Source organism: Podarcis pityusensis (assembly GCF_964106645.2).
Source record: "Podarcis pityusensis genome assembly, chromosome: 16".
NCBI lineage: Eukaryota > Metazoa > Chordata > Lepidosauria > Squamata > Lacertidae > Podarcis > Podarcis pityusensis.
The window spans coordinates 41,804,279-41,810,572 of NC_138041.1; positions in this window are offsets into that span (position 1 = coordinate 41,804,279).

The following is a 6,294-nucleotide window of genomic DNA, read 5'->3' on the forward strand; positions in this document are numbered from 1 at the left end:
TGTGAATGGCCAGAGGGAGGAGGGCATCCCAGTGGGGGGGTGTGCTGTCTTGGAGAAGGCCTGCTTTCGTGACAATTGTGGAAGGCCCAGCTAAGTCTCCCGGGTCTCTTTGGAAGATCTGGTGGGGTCTCTGCACCAGGGGAGGTGGTCTGCTGGGCATTGCCTTGCCCTCACCTGCAGGCACTAGAGTCCAAGCAAAGGGCCAGGTGAGAGGCAGGATTAGAGGAGTCCCTGGTCAGGCATGGCCGAGAGAGGCCATCCAAGGCATGCAGAGTGCAGAGCTGCAACAGAGACCTTGTTCCAGCAGCTTTTCTTTTTTTCTCTCCTCCCCCCCCCCTTTTTAAAAAAAAGCCAGACAGCGCCCGCAGAGTATCGAACTGCTGTTAAGCAATTAGTGATTCTGCAACTGTAAAGTCGAAGTAACCGCTAGGCTAAGCTGGCCCATTCCAGCAGCTTTTCCAGGCCAGCTTTTCCAGCAGCTTTTCTAAGCTGGCCCATTCCAGCAGCTTTTCCAACTGCAGGTGCCTGAGCTGGAGCCCAAGAAGACCTTGATTCCTGAGGAGTCCTTGCTTGAGGAGTCAAGCATTTCTCTATGTGGGCCAGGTTTGCATCAGGTGTTTAAGGTGCTGCCTGTCCAACCTCAGTGTCAGAAACCCTGGGAACTTTTAGCAGGGGAGTGCAGTGATCGTAAAGCCTTGACTAAAGACTCTCCTTCTGACTGGAATGGTTGTCCTCTTCCATCGAACAACACACAGCTTCAGGAGGGATGCACATGAAGCGGGGAGGGAGGGGGCACCCGCCTAGCCAACCAGCCCAGCCCAATCAACCCTGGCAATCTATGGGGTGACAGATGTCACAGCCAGATCACTCTCACCTCCCAATTCACCCTGGGTGCAAAGTGGCTCCTCCTTGGGTTCATCGCAAGGTGCTGGCTCTACGCCCTCAGAGGGATGAGCCTCTGATGATGATTCCGCGGCTGAGCCATGCCTGAGATCTGGGTCTCCAGTTGTTTAGGGATTTAAATGTCCACAAACAAAGCTTGAATTTGGCTCAGGAGCTAAAAGGAAGTTTATTTTTTATTATTTCTTCTTCTTCTTCTTCTTCTTCTTCTTCTTCTTCTTCTTCTTCTTCTTCTTCCCATGCAATTTCTCAATTTAAAACAATACAGAAAAGCACAGAGTGGAAAGATGCCTACAACTTGTTTGCTTTATCCCTGCCCCTTTGTTTGTGTGCAAAGGAAAGCAAGAGGGAGCACAGGAAAACGTGGAAAGCAGAGTGAAACCCTGGCAAACCTCACCCAGGAGACTGGGAAGAAGACAAGGAGAACAGGCTCTGGCATGTTTTGGGGTGAAAAAGCCTCCATCTCTAGGAGCTTGAAAGATTAGTAGTATGCCCTTAGTTATTCTTTGCAGATGTTCCACATAGATGTGGAGAAATATTTATTCGTTGTTGTTGTTGCTCTGCTGCTTTTTCAAGCTGTTTCTTTACCTGGAATGAGGCCTTTTTGACTTTTAAGCATTCTCAAGCGTTCTTGCATCTGTGGGTGTCGCCAGCGCCTGCTCTCCTCTGGCTCTTGTTCATTGCAGGGGCCTCTTGAAAAGCCCAGGGACCATAACTGATAGGGCTGTGAACTGCCCAATGGAGTCAACTCCTGGGGGCTGAGGGGTCTTTGGCCCCCATAATAAAATATTTGAGCCCCCCCCCCTTGATGGGCATTGCCATTTGAGTGCTGTGTGCACACCGCATCATGTGGTCGGTTATGCAAGGCGGGGATTACCTGAAATCTCCCCTCATCTTCACCCCCTGCAAAGATAGGGTCAGGTTCAGGCAAGCTGTGGTGATGCCCACCAGCGTAAATGGGTTCATAAGAGAAATAGACCAATCCATGGAATAGATGCTGGTGAATGGCAATCACCACAAGGCTGTGCACTCTTCGCAGTACAGGAGGCAGTCAGACCCTGAATACCAGTTGCCTTGGGGGGCCCCTCTGAAGACCACTTTTCTTCTTTGTCCAGCATTGAGATCAACGGCCTTTCACCCTCCTTCAAGGAAAAGAGAGTACAGTACCTGATCATTTAAAGTCCTTGGGGATCAGCCTGAGATGCAAACCATTTATTTATTTATTTATTTATTTATTTATTTACTTACTTACTTATGTATTTACCCTTCAGGTCAGATTGTGATGCTACAACTCAGGGCTCATCTACACTGACTTTTTGCCCTGCTCTTTCCAGCCACAAGTCTGTGTCTTAAAGCTCCGTTTCCAAGCACCCTGCTCCCTCTTTTTCTCTTGCTCCAGAGCTTTCCCTGTGAAAACCTGCTTTTTAAAGCTCAAGTGAAGCAAACAGCAATATTGGTTTTCTGCAGATTGCTATTTGTTCCAGTTCAGAGCTAAAGAGTAGGTTTTCGCTGAGAAAGGCGTGGGGCAAGGGGGAAACTGCTCTGATCCGTGCCTAGGAAGCACCAGGCAAGCCAAAAACCACTCGTACAGCTGCTTTCTAGGCCCAGCAGAAGTGTTTTTGGGCCCTTAATCCACAAACTTGTGTCTCAGCGAACAACCCAGTGAGTCTCTTTTCTCTCTCACACACAGAATCAAGGCCTCCAAGTTCAAGGGTATGCCCCCAGCTAGACTTTTAGCCTCCTGTGTCCTTTTGAAAAGAGAAATTAAACTCTGTTGGGCACAGCATACTTTCTGTTAACTCTGCGTAGCTGAAGAAGGCTTGGGACTGGAAGGGCTATGTCTGCAAGGCTGTGGGTGCCAGTGGGTCCTCTGCAGCAGCCTGAAGGCAATTCAAATGGGGCTGGGCTGGGCTGCAGCCTCCCACAGAAGCTCCCGGGTTTGACACCCACACCAAGCTACAGTCCTTCCTCATCCAAGCAAGTCACAGCTCTGGGAAGGAAAAGAGGGCTTCTGAAGCATGAACTCCCAGGCAGATGTTCCATGCAAGGAGGACCATACACACCACCTTGAGCTCCATGGAGAAAAAATATGGGGTATAAATGCAATCAATCAATCAATCAATCAAGCAATCAAGTCCTTCTAACTTTTGTGCTATTAAGGCAACACTGAGAGGGAAGGCAGAGGAAGCTGGCAGGCAGCACCTAACTTGCCCCACAGGATTGCTGTGGTGGGGATAAAACAAGGCCCAGGAGAACTTCTACAAGCACCCTGCTTAGGGCTGTGCAATAAATAGTTGAAGACTGGTATTGAAATAACATGTGATAGGACTTCCGGGTCAGCGCCATTAGTGAATGGCGGAGTTCCTCCGACCGGAGGAACGGGCTCCGTGGAAACTGGGTCTTCCCGCTGCGGCGAAGGTGGGGACCCGCTAGAAATCCCAGGCGGAGGAAGCCTGGGAACGTGGGGTTCGGCAGGGCACCAGAAGCGCCCCCCCTACTCGCGGGCAATCCCATCTAGGGGCTCCGGAGCGAAGTGGGGCGAGAAGCGCAGTGCTACGAACTGACTGCTACTTTCACGGAGTGAAGCCGCACAGCCATTGCCAGAGAGCGCTGACTTTTTCCTGTGGACAATTGGACTTAAAACAAGTACCCGTGAGTAGAAACGGAAAATTGGATCAAGAAATTGCTCAATTTGGTATCGAAGTGGGAAGGTGCAAACAGGAAGTCTGCCTTTCGCTTTTTGTATATAGACTAAAGCAAAAATTTTGCAAGCTAAAGCCAGGAAGCTGTCAAAAAAGACTAAATTTCCTTCATTCAGAATCACTGAAACCCCCCTTGGAAGCAGGAGAAAAGGGGGGCGGCTCTGTTTAACCCTAGCAGGAGAGGGAGTGAAGAAGGATAAGTTTCCACCATCTCTAACCTGGGAACGGGGTGTCAGAGACAGAAACTGTTGGAGAGGTTCATTGACTGTGAATGGAATACTTTGACAGATAGCTAATGAAGAGAAACAAGTTGATTCTAATGTTGCCTTTTGCATTTTAAAGAAACAAAATACCTGAAAAACATCTGAAATATCTGAAAAATGAAAGTAACTTTCCTTTGTCTTAAAAAAAAAAAATGGATACAAATAGATTGTCTCCTCTAGAGGGAGCTTGCTAAATTGTTGCTGTAGTATACTTGAGACCCAACATCTGTGAGATTAAGATCGTGGGAACAGTCTTTTCTGACCTTGAACAAAGATGAGCTGGGAGGAAGACTGGGTGCTTGCTTTATGCAAGACAAATGCCTTGCTGGAACAGATGCATGAGAAGATGGACTTGATGAATGAGAAAATGGATTTGACTGTTGTGGTTAATAACTGTGGACAAACAGGGAACATTGATACAGAAATCATTCAGGAACCAACCTATGAATTTGTACTGACTGGGCAAGTGCAGATGATAATGGAGGAGGATGCGGCTGCACCTCAAATAGTACAAATGGAGAGACCAGAGGCCCTACAGGAGCATAAGCCGCTGTTATTGAAGACTGAAGTTGGAGTGGGCCAAGGGGAGTTTGGAGATGAGGAGGTTCCTAGCTTTGGAGAGATCTTGAAATTTGATTCTAAATACATTTTGGATTATATCGAGGACTGTGGGGAGTGGGACTGTGGGGAATGGGTGAGCTGGATGAAGGGAGATGGAGACAATTTTGGGTTGGAATCCCCCAGAGACCTACTCCTCAATGAGAAAGGAAAGAAACTAAGACAGAGACCAACAAAAGACAAGGAAAAGGGCAAGCACAAACAAGATGAAGAAGAATTGCAGAAGGGACATGGAAGAGACTTAAGGGCCTCGGACATAAGGCTTCCAGGTTGATGGACTAGATGGAATGGACCCGTAAGGACTGACACGATCCGAGACCAGGAAGAAGAGACGCTGGATGATGATTGGAAGAGAATTTATAATGGAAATTTTTTATTTTAGAATCAGCTTAATGAATATTAGGGAAAATGTGGGAATGAAACTATACGACTCTAGCAGAAATGATATCAGGAGCTATGTATATTTGAAAACTAAGACTTAAGTCTTAAGGTACTTAGGGGTAAGATAAGGTTAAATAAATTAAGGTAATTTGAATAACAGAATATGGGGAAAGATGGAAAGGATTTGTTGAGTTAATTATTAGGTTAAATTGTTAAGATAAATTTTATAACGAAAATTGAGAAAGATGGAAAGAATTTGCTGAAATAATTATTAAACTAGAATACAAAAAGGGAGGTGTGAGGAGGTCAATGAAACAAGCAAATGGAAATTATGGATATGTAACTTGGGATTTGTGTTTTTTTCTTTTTTCTTCTTTTTTACTTTCTTTTGCTGTATTGTCGTATTGGTTTTTATATTTTGTGCTTTTCTCTCTTTTTTCCTTTTTTTGTATTGTAGTGTTGTTTTTTATTTTTTATTTTTCTTGTAATCCTGAAATTATCAATAAATATTATTTTTTTAAAAAAAATGAAATAACATGTGATAAGTGTTTCAACAAGGCAATACGCCAGTAAACAAAAGGAGGTGGAGAATTAATAGCTTCCCAGCTGAACAATGCTTTGCAGATACTTTGCAGGCAGTGTAAACAAAGAACTGGAAAGCTCTTCTTTCCTTCATCACACTCACACACACTGCTGGAAAAAAAAAGGAGGAAGAGTTTTTATTTTCATTTTCTGGTGGTGTTTATGTTGTTGGTTCCCCTAAGTAGCTTTCCTCCATATTAATAAGGAATGGTGGGGTTTTTTTATTTATTTAAAGAAGCCTAAGTCTTTGCTTGCTTGCCCTCCCTCCCTCATAAAGGTAAAGGTAAAGGGACCCCTGACCATTAGGTCCAGTTGCGGACGACTCTGAGGTTGCGGCGCTCATCTCGCTTTATTGGCCGAGGGAGCCGGCGTACAGCTTCTGGGTCATGTGGCCAGCATGACTGGCGAACCAGAGCAGCGCCCAGAAACACTGTTTACCTTCCCGCTGGAGCAGTACTTATTTATCTACTTGCACTTTGAAGTGCTTTCGAACTGCTAGGTTTGCAGGAGCAGGAACCCTGTCACAGGGATTTGAACCGCCGACCTTCTGATTGGCAAGCCCAAGAGGCTCAGTGGTTTAACCCACAGCGCCACTCACGTCCCATCCCTCCCTCATACCCTTTGATAAAAAGGGAGAGATTGATGGAATGAAGTCTTGGGTGGGGGGGAATGGAGGGGAGAAGATTTGGCTGGCAGCCTTATGCTTAACTGGAAGGCTGGGTACCGTGTGAGAGTGGTGGGGAGGGCGTTTTTCAGTGAGCAATGCAAGCAAATGTGTGTCTGCTCACAAGCAAGCCCTACTGAATTCAATGAAGCTTACTCTCAGGAAAGTAGAAGTAAGTTTAGTA